This window comes from Mirounga angustirostris, unplaced genomic scaffold (assembly GCF_029215605.1).
Source record: "Mirounga angustirostris isolate CCGP_5_RB_7025 unplaced genomic scaffold, mMirAng1.0.hap1 SCAF_7, whole genome shotgun sequence".
NCBI classification, from domain to species: domain Eukaryota; kingdom Metazoa; phylum Chordata; class Mammalia; order Carnivora; family Phocidae; genus Mirounga; species Mirounga angustirostris.
This window is the reverse complement of record NW_026991715.1, coordinates 55,721,077-55,734,123: the sequence shown is the minus strand read 5'-3', so window position 1 is coordinate 55,734,123 and position 13,047 is coordinate 55,721,077.

The following is a 13,047-nucleotide window of genomic DNA, read 5'->3' as shown; positions in this document are numbered from 1 at the left end:
TCCTCAGAGTGGCCTCATAATTGCAAGATGGTTGCTATAGTACCAGCCATCGTATCCATCCTCCACACAGCAGGAAGGAGTTAGGATCAAGGGGAAAGAGGCATACCTCCCAGTCCAGTCAGCCTCTTTTAAAGATTTTCCTTGGAATCCCCACCCACAACTTCTACCTATATCTTATTGAGGACCTCTGTCAGTCATAGGAGGTTGGAAGCATGTAGGTTTTCTAAGCAGGGCACGTTGCTGTTCTTATTAATACGAGCTTTCAGGAGTAAAGAAGAAGGACATAACCATTTCTATCAAATAATTAGGTTAGACTGTGAAGTTATCTGAAAACAAAGCACACAAAAAAATCTGAAAGGGGGAGAAAGAAATTAGCAAATTACCTACCAGTAATAAAGACATAGGTAGAGAGAGAAATAAATTTAAATAGAGTTTGAAAAGCATAGAAAGGAATAAAAAACATAAATGAGAAGAACACTAATATCTAGTTACTTCTAAAAGTAGTTCATTGGTTGCTCAACAAAATGAATATACTTAATACTACTGAATTGTACATTTAAAAATGGTTCAGGTAGTAAATTTTGTTATGTATTTTTTAACCACAATTTTTTAAAAAACTCTAGTTAATAATTTTTGTAGTTAAATATTTAAACTTAAAAAACATGGGGCTCAGCTCCATTCGGAAACTTTGCACCTTCTATAGTTTTCTAGAGAGACTGAGCGTCGTTCAGCTGTGTGCCCCCAATATGACCAATACAGGCCAGTCTTCCGTTCTGCTTATGCACTAAAGGTCAGCCTTTGTCCTTCTCATCCACTGGCCCTCGGTGCTTTGAAGATACCACTATAATAATAGTGACCACATTGTGCTATTTCGTTGGTTTATCGTTTTGCTGGTTAAGATGCAGTGTGGTTGAGCAGAAAGACAAGCATGGACTTTGTCACCACACACACCTGACTCGCCACTTGCCAACTGTGTCCCTCCAATCTGTTACTTTATCTCCTGAAGACACGCTTTCATCACCCTTAAAGTGAAGATCATTACATGAATCTTACAGGCACTTTTAAGATTTGGTGAGGACTGGAGCCTAAGACTCAGCCAGAACTTGGTAAATGGTGGCCTTCAATATTATTTGTGTCTTTTCTGCTGGACTCTGAGGTCTTTAAGGGCTCTTAATATCTTACTTATCTTCCTGTGCACCCCCAGTATCGATACGGTACTGGATGCCCTGACCAGAGTTGTTCCAGCACATAGAAGGCCAGCCCGTGGTGGTGCAGTGCATGTCACTACCACTTCGGAGTCGGGAGGGAAGCTCTAGGAACGAAATCTCCCCGAAGAAGATGGTAAGTGACATTGTAGAATTCTCCTTGAGGGACATTTGAAATTCTGAGATTCTAGACACCTAACAAGCGTTCCTTCTTTCCCTCTTTTATGTTTCATGGTTTAATAAATATGTTGCACATTCACAAACCTTCGTTTACGTGCACTGTGGCCCGTGTGCTTGATCTAGAGTCTACACAGACCCACCCTTTTCAGTACAGGATGTGGGGAGGCATTCAGGCCTGGCCAGTCCCACCTGCGTCCCCCCCTCCAGGGAGTTCACCTACATAAATAGCTGCGCTGGGTGCTTGGGATGCCAGAAGCACAAAGGCTCTGCAAAAGCTCCTCAGAGCACCTCTTGGTTTACCCTAAGTCCCGTTCCTAAAGCACAGGGCGCTTTGCCCTGACCCCTTTGGTTGCAAAGCTCTTCTCTTGCTCTGTCCTTTAATCATTTGCCTCTCCCTGTCTCTTGACATTTGCACATCCAGTGTCAGGGTGGAAAGGAAGGCCATTTGATTTCTTCTGGGTATTCAAGGAAACTACCCGGTGCCGCATTGTGCCCGGCATGCAGCTCCACTGAATACATTCCTTTGTCGCGTTGTTATCCCGAGGTGAGGCAGAGCCCGCCGTGCGCTTCAGGCCAGAGGCCTGAGTGGACCTCTCACCTGGAAGCCCTTTGCCGGGATTCATGCCTGGGCCTCACCCCTGCACATGATGATTCAGCAGCTCCAGGGTGCATCCTCAACATAGGTATTTTGGGGTTTTTTTGGTTTTTGGTTTTGGGTTTTTTTTTTAAGATTTTATTATTTATTTATTTGCCAGAGAGAGCACAAGCAGGGGAGCAGCAGGCAGAGGGAGAAGCAGGCCTCCCGCTGAGCAGGGAGCCCGATGCGGGACTCGATCCCAGGACCCTGTGATCATGACCCGAGCCAAAGGCAGATGCTTAACGACTGAGCCACCCAGGTGCCCCGAACACGTGTATTTTCAAAATGCTACCTAGGTATTTCTGTTAAGTAACCTGCACTCCCTTCTTTGGAGCTACGCTTGGCAATGGTTTCTAGAAAGCCACTTTCTCATTGTACATTGGTCTCAGCCACCAGCCCTGCAAGGAGCTGCACTATGGGTCACCGCCTCAGACTCAGGGTAATGGCAGCTAACACTATGCTTAACATAAACCAAGCACTGTTCTAAGACCGTCACTTCTATGAGCTCATTTATTCCTCACAGCACTAGAGATGCTATCGGCTCCCAGTGCTATCTCCTCTTTGCCAAGAAAGAAACCAGTAAGTGGTAAAGCCCGGGTTTAAACCCAGTCCGTACTTACAACCCCTGCCCTATACGGCCTCACACAGTGAGCTTCAGGAGACCTCAGGAGTCACATTTCTTTATGGTCAAACCAACGCCAGTCACCACGCTGACCGCTCCTGCCCTGGTCCATCTGGCTCCACCACCAACCTCAGCCCTCTCCTCTTCTTGGTCTATTCAGCCACATACGTTCTGGAAGCCAGATTGCAGATCTGTGTTTTTCTCCTGATCGCCTACGCCTTCGTTCAGTCTCTCCCACCAGAAAACTCAGCAGCACCCTTCATTCCACGTTGGGTCAGATGCCTTCTTCTGCCCTTCCCAACTCCGTGCAGCTCTTGGTAACCGAACTTACTGGATGGCATTTGGATGATCTGTATCTGCTTCTGTCTCCCTCAGCAGAGAGTTCACTGAGGTCAGAAGTATGTTCTAATCATCTTTTTTTTTTTTTAATTGTATTTATTTGACAGAGAGAGAGCACATGGCAGGCAGAGGGAGAGGGAGAAGCTGACTCCCCGCCGAGCAGGGAGCCCAATGCGGGGCTCGATCCCAGGACCCTGGGACCATGACCTGAGCCGAAGGCAGACGCCTAACGACTGAGCCACCCAGGCGCCTCTAATCATCTTTTTTTAAAATGATTTTATTTATTCATTTGAGACAGAAAGAGAGAGGGACAGAGAGAGAGAGAGAATAAGCAGGGTGGAGGAGACAGAGGGAGAGGGAGAAGCAGACTCCCCGCTGAGCAGGGAGCCCGATGCGGGGCTCGATCCCAGGACTCTGGGATCATGACCTGAGCCGAAGGCAGATGATTAACCCACTGAGCCACCCAGGCGCCCCTGTTTTAATTATCTTTGATTCTCTGATGCCTCATATAAGATCTGGCAGAAGAAACACATAACTGTTTGTTGAATGAACAACATCGGCTTCAATGATACCTCCCTCAACCTTCTAGCAAGGATTTACTAATTCAGCTCTGGAGTCTGAGGCAAGAAGGAACATCTTGTGGGCCCCTATTTAGACTCATTATCTGTTCCTATTTTCTCCTCCAAACCCTGCCCCAATATAATTATGTTTTGTTTTCATTTGTTTTACAGCTGAGAAGCCAGGGCCCCAATTGTCTTACTTAATCTGCAATAGAAATGCTCCCATTCAAATTCCAGCTTTTCTCACAAGAAAGTACTCTTTATCTCATTCTCTCTTTTTCACCCTACTTGGACTTAACCGTAGGGGACCTACTACAGCACGCAAAATGGGGCTTGGAGGTTCAAAATGGAGGCTCCCAAAAAAAAATAGATGTATGACATGCTGAAACACTTCATAGTCCTCTACCACATAAAGGTTGCTGATTGAAACTCTCTTGCCTTTATCTTTTAAACGTTGAGGACTTCAGAATTAGTTGCACCTTGTGAAGTGCAAGGGGTCACAGAAAAGGAGGTGAGGAGAAACTGCCAGGGGAATCACACAATGCTCAAGGACAGAAAAGAGCCAAATGAGAAGAAACACAGAATGACACTTGTCTTTCAGTTTCTCTGTAAGGCTTCATTTGGTTTTATAGATAAAGATATTCTCCTATAGGGGGGCCTGGGTGGCTCAGTCAGTTAACCGTTTGACTCTGGATTTCAGCTCAGGTCATAATCTCAGGGTCATGAGTTCAAGCCCCACATTGGGCTCTGCAATGAGTGCAGAGTCTGGTTGATAATCTCTCTCTCTCCGCCCCCACCGCCGCTTCTCTCTCAGCCCCTCCTCCTGCTCGCTCCCACACACATGCACTCTCTCTCTCCCCCTCTAAATAAATAAATAAATAGATAGGTAAATAAATAAATAAAATCTTGAAAAAAAAAGATATTCTCCTATAATTTCTATTCATCCCCTAGAATACTTATGATCTTTTCCAAGATTATGAAATACATGATCAACAAACCTCATTTGCCATCATTCTCACAATGGTTCCCCTGCCCCAGTTACATTTGCAGAGCTCAGTCTGTTTCACCGGTCATTTTGGCACGGTTAAAATGTGCCATTAAAATGACTTTGGTGGCAAATACAAAATAAAATCCTTAAAATATTACTTGGTATAAAACATTGCATTCTTCCTCCACACAATATAAACTGTACTAAGAACCAGGTTAAGATAAAAATGTTCCAGAGGAGAATGAAAATGGTATTCCTTAAAACTTCAACCTACTGCCTTTGACTTTCACCTTTGATACGGTGACTGCATGACAAATTGTATAAACCATAATAAGTAAACATCACACTGCAAGATTAAAGCCCCAAGTGGGAAGTATCATTAATCATACCAAACACTTATTTGCTTTTCTGTTGGCATCAAAATGTAATTGTTTCTCTGTGAGTTAAACATACCTCATGGTACAATGCTGATTCAAATCTATGCAGTTGGTAACATAAAAGGGAAACTTATCATCTTTTGTCCATTGTAGGGACATGTTTTTCTCCAACCAAAATGATCAACCTGAATTAAAGTTTATTCTGTCCTCCTCTATCAACATTGCCAAACCCAGTGGTTCAAGTTTGAGTAAGGAAGAAAGAATGATCTATGTTTGTTCACTAGATTAATGAAAGCATAAGGCTTCAGGGGGAAAGGAAGTGTGGTCACAAACACATTTGAAAATCTGAAAAAAAGCTCAGATCTTCACCCCAAAATAATACACATTCACTCATATTCACCAATTTTTACACTTACTTTCTAGGGAGTTCTTGTCTACCCCGAAGTCCATTAATGGTCCACAGGTTAAGAACTCACACATTAGAACAAAATCTTCATGAAGTACAGAGATTAAATCACTTCTATTTCTTGATAGCAAAGCGTACACAAGTTGAACAGCCACTTAATTCTCATTATTAATGGAATATTGTCTTTTTTATTTAAGTAGCATCATATTACCTAAGATTAAAAATGATAACATTTTGAAGTAGAAGTTAGTAATAAAAGGCTTTTTAAAAAGAAGTTTTGCAGATCCTTCTTTAACTGACCCCTTACAAAGAGCTTGTCCATCAAGTTGTGCAAACCATCTATTTGATAAGCAGTTACTATCTAAAATATATAAGAAACTCATACAACTCAACAGCAAAAAAACAAATACTCATATTTTAAAAGAGGCAGACAACCTGAATAGACACTTTTCCAAAGAAGGCATACATGGGGCCAATGGGTACAAGAAAAGGTGCTCAACATCACTAATCGTCAGGGAAATGCAAACCAAAACCCCACAAGTAGTGGGTGAAATTAGTGAATGTTTAAGCTGAAACAGGATATTTGTATAATCTCAAATATTTCTCAAATACAAAGGGAAAAATAACAAAGGTGGAGAAACCTGGCTCACAATGCCTTAACTAAGGGATCAAAGTAACGTCAGCAGCATTAGGGCATATGGACATCATGTAGATTTGATGCGAAGCTCTGAGAAAAACACGGTATCGCTTCTGTGGTATTCTAGCCCAAAACATGTAGCCTAATCTCATCATGAGAAAACACCAGACAGCCCCACACTGAGACAGATGCTACAAAATAACTGACCAAAATTCATCAAAAGTTTCAAGGTCATGAAAGACAAAGAAAGACAAAGGAACCATCAAAGACCGGAGGATATTAAAGAGACACAACAGCTGTATGTGATGTCGGATCCTGGACTGGATCCGAGAACAGAGAAAGGACATCAGGAAGAAAACTGGAGAAACCGGTATATTTTAGTTACTAGCACTGCACCAATGTTAATTTCCTTGTTTTGATACTTGTCCTGTGGTTAGCAACCCAACTTGTTAACATGAGGGGAAGCTGAGGAAAGCCGCACCATTCTTGGAACTTTTCGATAAATCTAAAACGATTTCAAAATAAAAACAAAATAAACTTTAGGGTTTTAAAGCCTTCTATCCATGAAGCTTCCATTTTTGTCGAGTTCCCCAGAGACCAAAGACTCACATCCTTGTTTAGCCCCAAGAGAGCAACCGCCTCCCTCTCCGGCAGCCCTGCTCACGCCCATCTCAAATCGTGACATTTGACTCCTCAGAGTTCAGCCTTCAAACGGCAAACACTTGGCACTTCCTGTATGCCAGACTCTGTATGGAAGGCACCTACAGTCCCTGTCCTAGCTTCTGTTACGAATTCAACCTTATGTCAGCCACTGCTTAAGTGAGTCACCCCTCAAATTTTAAATATTGTTCCACTGCTGTTTTTCCAGGATGGATCCAGGAGATGCCTACCCTTACCTCCTACACGGTTAAGAAAGAAATCTAGAGATAAACTAGCTATGTTACTATCCAGACTATTGACTAACAGTTTATATTGGTTGAGCTGAATATTAAATTGGTGTTCCTCTGACTATCAGATGACCTCCATGTCCTGCTTTCTAAGAATATCGATCACTGATCACATGAGCTGCTTACAGCAATAGCAGAGACAATGTGATATTCACAGGGACAACTGCTTCTCAGGGATGCTTTACAAAAGCCTGATGCATTCATCTTTTAGTGACTTAGAAATCACCACATCCATTATTACTTAAAGGAAAAAGAAAAAAACTGCAACAAACAGAGTACTATTAGTAGAAACTCACTGACTTAGGCAACAGTTGATTTATTTATTTTTATTTTTTATTTTTAAAGATTTTATTTATTTATTTGACAGAGAGAAACACAGCGAGAGAGGGAACACAAGCAGGGGGAGCAGGAGAGGGAGAAGCAGGCCTCCCGCCGAGCAGGGAGCCCGATGCGGGGCTCAATCCCAGGACCCTGGGATCACGACCTGAGCCGAAGGCAGACGCTTAACGACTGAGCCACCCAGGCGCCCCAACAGTTAATTTATTTTTAACAAAACAAGAAAACATTAGCAAGTCAAGCTGTACCAGGAGCATAGTGATCTGAATCCGTATCAGAGTTCCCTGTTAACGATTTCAAATCCTCCACTTGCAAAATAAGAGTAATATCCACTTCCTATGCCCTCATGGGAAGCATCGTACCATGAAATTTTATAAGGCAGTGAGCCCTAGGAACTTTCATTAAATATATTCTTCATCCAGGGATGCCTGGGTGGCTCAGTCGGTTAAGTGTCTGCCTTCAGCTCAGGTCATGATCCCAAGGTCCTGGGATCGAGTCCTGCATCGGGCTCCTTGCTCAGCAGGGAGCCTCCTTCTCCTTCAGCCTGCTGATCCCCCTGCTTGTGCGTGCTCTCTCTCTGACAAATATATAATAAAATCTAAAAAAATAAAATATATTCTTCATCTATATCTCAGCTCTAAGAAGCATTTTCCCACTTGAGGGTGTCTTGATACCATGAAGCCTTTGAAGCCTTAACTTTTTTTTCTTTTTAATGTATTTGAGAGAGAAAGAGAGTGAGTATGGAAGAGGGGAGTAGGGGCAGAGGCAGAGGGAGAAGCAGACTCCCCACTGATCAGGGAGCCCAATGAGGGACTCAATCCCAGGACCCTGGGATCATGACCTGAGCTGAAGGAAGCTGCTTAACTGACTGAGCTACCCAGGTGCCCCTTAACACTTCTTCTTTTTATTTTAAGATTTATTTATTTTAGAGAGAGAGAGCACGGAGGGGTAGGGGGAGAGGGAGAAAGAAGCAGACTCCCTTCTGAGCACGGAACCTGAGGCAGGGCTCAAACCCATGACCCATGAGATCATGACCTGAGCCAAAATCAAGAGTTGGACACCTAAGGACTGAGCCACCCAGGCACCCCCTTAACTCTTTTTTGACACTGACACAGTAGGTTGAAGGAGGGAGGGAACAATGTCACTTACATATTTTACAAACTAATCCATGTTACCTTTTCTTTAGATGGCAACCTACATGCATAAAGTGGGAGGTCTCCAAGTCATCAGCGGGGAACAGACCTACCTGTTTAGAGGCTTACTTGGGAGTATATTATTCTACAATGTATGCCTGAAATACTATTCTTATTAATTGAAGATTTAACATTAATGTTCATAAGTGAATTTTGCTTACAGTTTTCTTTTGTTGGGGAAGAGGAGTTTATCAATCAGGGCGGTCTAGGCTGTGCTATGATAACAAGCAATCCCCAAATCTCAGTAGCTTAGAGTATCAAAGTATCAAATTCTTACTCATTATATGTCTACTGCGTCTCATCTCCATGACACATTCCCTCTGGGATGAACTTATCTGGCACATGGCTGGTTGTCATGGCAAGAGAGAGAGACCAGGTGAGCCATGAACTGGATTTAAAAGGTTCTGCTAGGGGTGCCTGGGTGGCTCAGTCATTAAGCATCTGCCTTCAGCTCAGGTCATGATCCCAGGGTCCTGGGATTGAGCCCCGCATCGAGCCCTGCATTGGGCTCCCTGCTCAGTGGGAAGCCTGCTTCTCTCTCTGCCACTCCCCCTGCTTGTGTTCCCTCTCTCGCTGTGTCTCTCTCTGTCAAATAAATAAATTAAATAAATAAATAAATAAATAAATAAATAAATAAATAAATAAATAAAATAAAAGCTTCTGCTATAAGTGGCACGATGTCACTTTTGTCCTTATTTCATAGGCCAAGGCACATTACATGACCACTTCCTGATTTCCACGGTGGGGATGTATCATCCTACCACCAGGAGGAGCGTCTCAAGTCCTAGAGGTAAACCAGATGTACACTGTGTGAAGAACAATAATCTGTCTCCAAGGAAGAACAGCAAACACTTTCAACAATAGTACAACCTACAAAAAGAGAGGTTTGTCAATATTTGTGTCATGCTGGCTTCAGAGAGTTATGTGGAAAGTTTTCTTCTCTAAGTTCTACATCAGTTTAAATACATTAGAATTTTCTGTTCCTTGGAAGTTTTAAAGAATTCACTAATAAAACATTTGAGTCCAGAGCTTCTCAGATTAAGTTCTCAATTAGTTCCCTGGTCAGTGTTCTGTTTCATTTTTTTGTCTCTTTGGAAACTATTTTGTTCATTTATATTTTCAAGTATCCATGTCTGTGGAGAAAGGGGAACGAACCCTCCTACACTGTTGGTGGGAATGCAAGCTGGTGCAGCCACTCTGGAAAACAGTATGGAGATTCCTCAAAAAGTTGAAAATAGAGCTACCCTATGATACAGCAATTACTCTACTAGGTATTTACCCAAAGGATAGAAAATATTACTTCAAAGGGATACATGTACCCAGATGTTTATTGCAGCATTATTTACAATAGCCAAACTATGGAGAGAGCCTAAACATCCATCAACTGATGATAAACATGTGGTATATATACATATATATGTGTATATATATATATATTCCATATATAATGGAATATTAGTCATAAAAAGGATGAAATCCTGCCATTTGCAATGACATAGATGGAGCTAGAGAGTATAATGCTAAACAAAATAAGTCAGAGAAATACAAATGCCATATGATTCCACTCACATGTGGAAGAAACAAAACAAAAATAGGGGGGAAAAAAGAGACAAAAACCAAGAAAGAGACTCTTAACTGTAGAGAACAAACTGATGGTTACCAGAGTGGGGGGTGGGTTAAATAGGTGATGGGAACTGAAGAGGGCACTTGTGATGAGCGTCAGGTATTATATGGAAGTGATGAATCACTATATTGTACACCTGAAACTAATATTATACTGTATGTTAACTAACTGGAATTTAAATAAAAACTTTTAAAAAGTATCCATGTAATCCAGCTTTTGAAATATATTTATATAAAGTTTTGTTAGATACTCTTCTAAGTTGTTTAAATTTCCTCTATATTGGTGGTTACTTCTTGTTCCTTCTTTTCTTTTTTTTTTTTTTTTTTTAGGTAGTTCATGCTTTCGTTTTTCTTTTTTTTTAAGATTTTATTTATTTATTTGACAGGGGGAGGGAACACAAGCAGGGGGAGCAGCAGGCAGAAGGAGAAGCAGTTTCCCCACCAAGGAAGGAGCCCGATGCGGGACTCGATCCCAGGACCCTGGGATCATGACCTGACTGGAAGCCAGATGCTTAACTGACTGAGCCACCGAGGCGTCCCCATTCTTTCATTATTCTTTCCAGCTTCAGCGAAGTGTAATTGACAAATAAAAATTATATATATTAAGATATACAAAGTGATGATTTGATGTACATATGCAGTGACATGGTTACTACAACCAAACTAATTAACATGTCCATCACCTCACACAGTTACCACCTTGTTTTTAAATGTTTAATTTTTATTAACTTTATATGGTACAGAAATATGTATTTGCAAAAAAAGTAATTTTAATGAAGATAGTAATAGTACATACTCCAGAGTGTGAAAGTTGTGAAGATTAAATAACCTTATGTTTATGTTTTTAAAGATTTTCATTTATTTATTTATTTGAGAGAGAGAGAGCATGAGCAGGGAGGAGGGGGAGAGGGAGAAGCAGACTCCCCGCTGAGCAGGGAGCCCGATGCAGGGCTCGATCCCAGGACCCTGGGATCATGACCTGAACTGAAGGCAGACGCTGAACCGACTGAGTCACCCAGGTGCCCCTATACCCCTCATTTTATAGTTTATGTGATTAGTTTATTTAGAAAACATCCTTTATAACAGTATAAAACAAAACTTCAACTCAACCCTTATCTAAGTGGTCTAAATGATGTTAATAATCAGGGGAACTAAGAAAAAGTTCCCAACTAGTGCAGGACAAGTAGACTTCCCATAATCACAAACATGTGAAAAACACAGTAAAGCAGGTAAGACATTTTTCATATATCATCACATTTATTCTTCCAACAGTCCTGCAAGGGAGGGGACATTAGTCCCATTTGACAGATATGGAAGCTGAGTCCCAGAGTAGCTGGGACTTGCCCAGGATCATACAGTTTTTGTTCTTTTCATTATTCTACATTGTTAAAAAAGTTAATCTTAATTCAAAGAAGACTTGGTTAGATTTTATTTCTGTATTTCTGGTTAGCATCTAATAATAATTATAGATGGTTTTTGAACTCACTTTGTCAACATAGTGCTAGCCAAATATCTTAGTTGTTTTGTGAGAGAACTCAGCTTTCTACCAAGAAACACCAGCCTGATTCAGAGAAAGGACTGTGGAAAAGTGGGTTTCTCTTGGTATTCAAAATAATACTGCCACCTCATGGACTAATGGTGAGCTAGAGGCAAAATTGAAACTGCATTAGGACAACTTAACCTATTAAGAAACTGAATTAGGACAACCTAGCCTATTAAGCTGTCCTAATGCACAGTTTCAATTTCACCTGATTAAAATTCTCAATGGGCAATAAAGACAGCTTCCAGAAACATTCTGAGTTGTAGATATCAGAAAAACAATTATAAGCATTGTATCTTGTACCCATTGATTAAATTGATTGACACCTCTATCTGCACAGTGACATAGGAGGCCAGCATAAAAAGGAATGCAGCAGAACTATATGCACTAAGATAGAGCAATCTCTAATAAACGCAGAAGAGCAAGTATAGCGTGCTCCTATTTGTTCAGAAGTGAGGGTATGCATACATGTATGTTTAAACAGGTGTAGAATAGTTGGGGAAGAATACTGTATGGATTGCTTTCCTTACCTGCTGCTCCATCCTTCTAGGTTGCTTTCAGAACTACAGAGCCGCAAAGTTAAAAACCGTATTTCCCAGATTCCTTTGCAGATAGTGCTCTGGATGCAAATCTGAGTTCCACCGATTAGATATATTCACACATGATTTGGAAGGCAGGAGTGAGGGTAAGGCCGGCGTCTTGTGTGTTATTGTTAGCAAGCTTCCTCTCCAGTTTGCCCAGGTGCTGCTCATGTTCCCACACCCCTCGTACAGAAGCCCTAACAGGTGCGGTACGTGATCCTCGATGCTGATTATGGATCACTCTCCCTCACCACTCCCCAGGAAAGCCTCAGCTTTGACTTTCATGCCATCTGACTGCATACCTAATACTTCACCTTGTTGGTTTCCACTGATCACTGGCCACTCCCCATCATTTCTTGAACATTCTAGCTCCTGGCTTGCTGTAACTGTCTCCAACATTCCTCTGGTCATAATTCTTGGCTCTTTCACCAGCACCTTCCATGTGTCTCACTACCTCTATCACACAAACTGTAACTCTTCACACAAACCAACAGCCCATTGATCCAGCTATGTTTTCACTGTTCTCACTCATTATCTTATTTCCTTACCCAGCTTGGATTCATAGTCCATCATAACCATACCACATAAATCTCAACAACTACCTCATCCCTTTCTCGATTATTTTCATTCACCAATGAAAACTCCAATGCTGGTTAAGTCCATGTCTCAAGGTATCCCACATCTACACCCTCTTAACCAAATGTGAATAGAAAATAAATACACAATCATGCTGATAGGCCTCACTTCAAATCCATGACATTAATTTCAAGTGGGCCCTTAGTGCTGCTGGTAGTCCTACTTCATTCTCTAGTTCATCCATTCTCCCCAAAATAGTAATAGCTAACAGAAATATTCTAGATACTTTTACTTCTCACA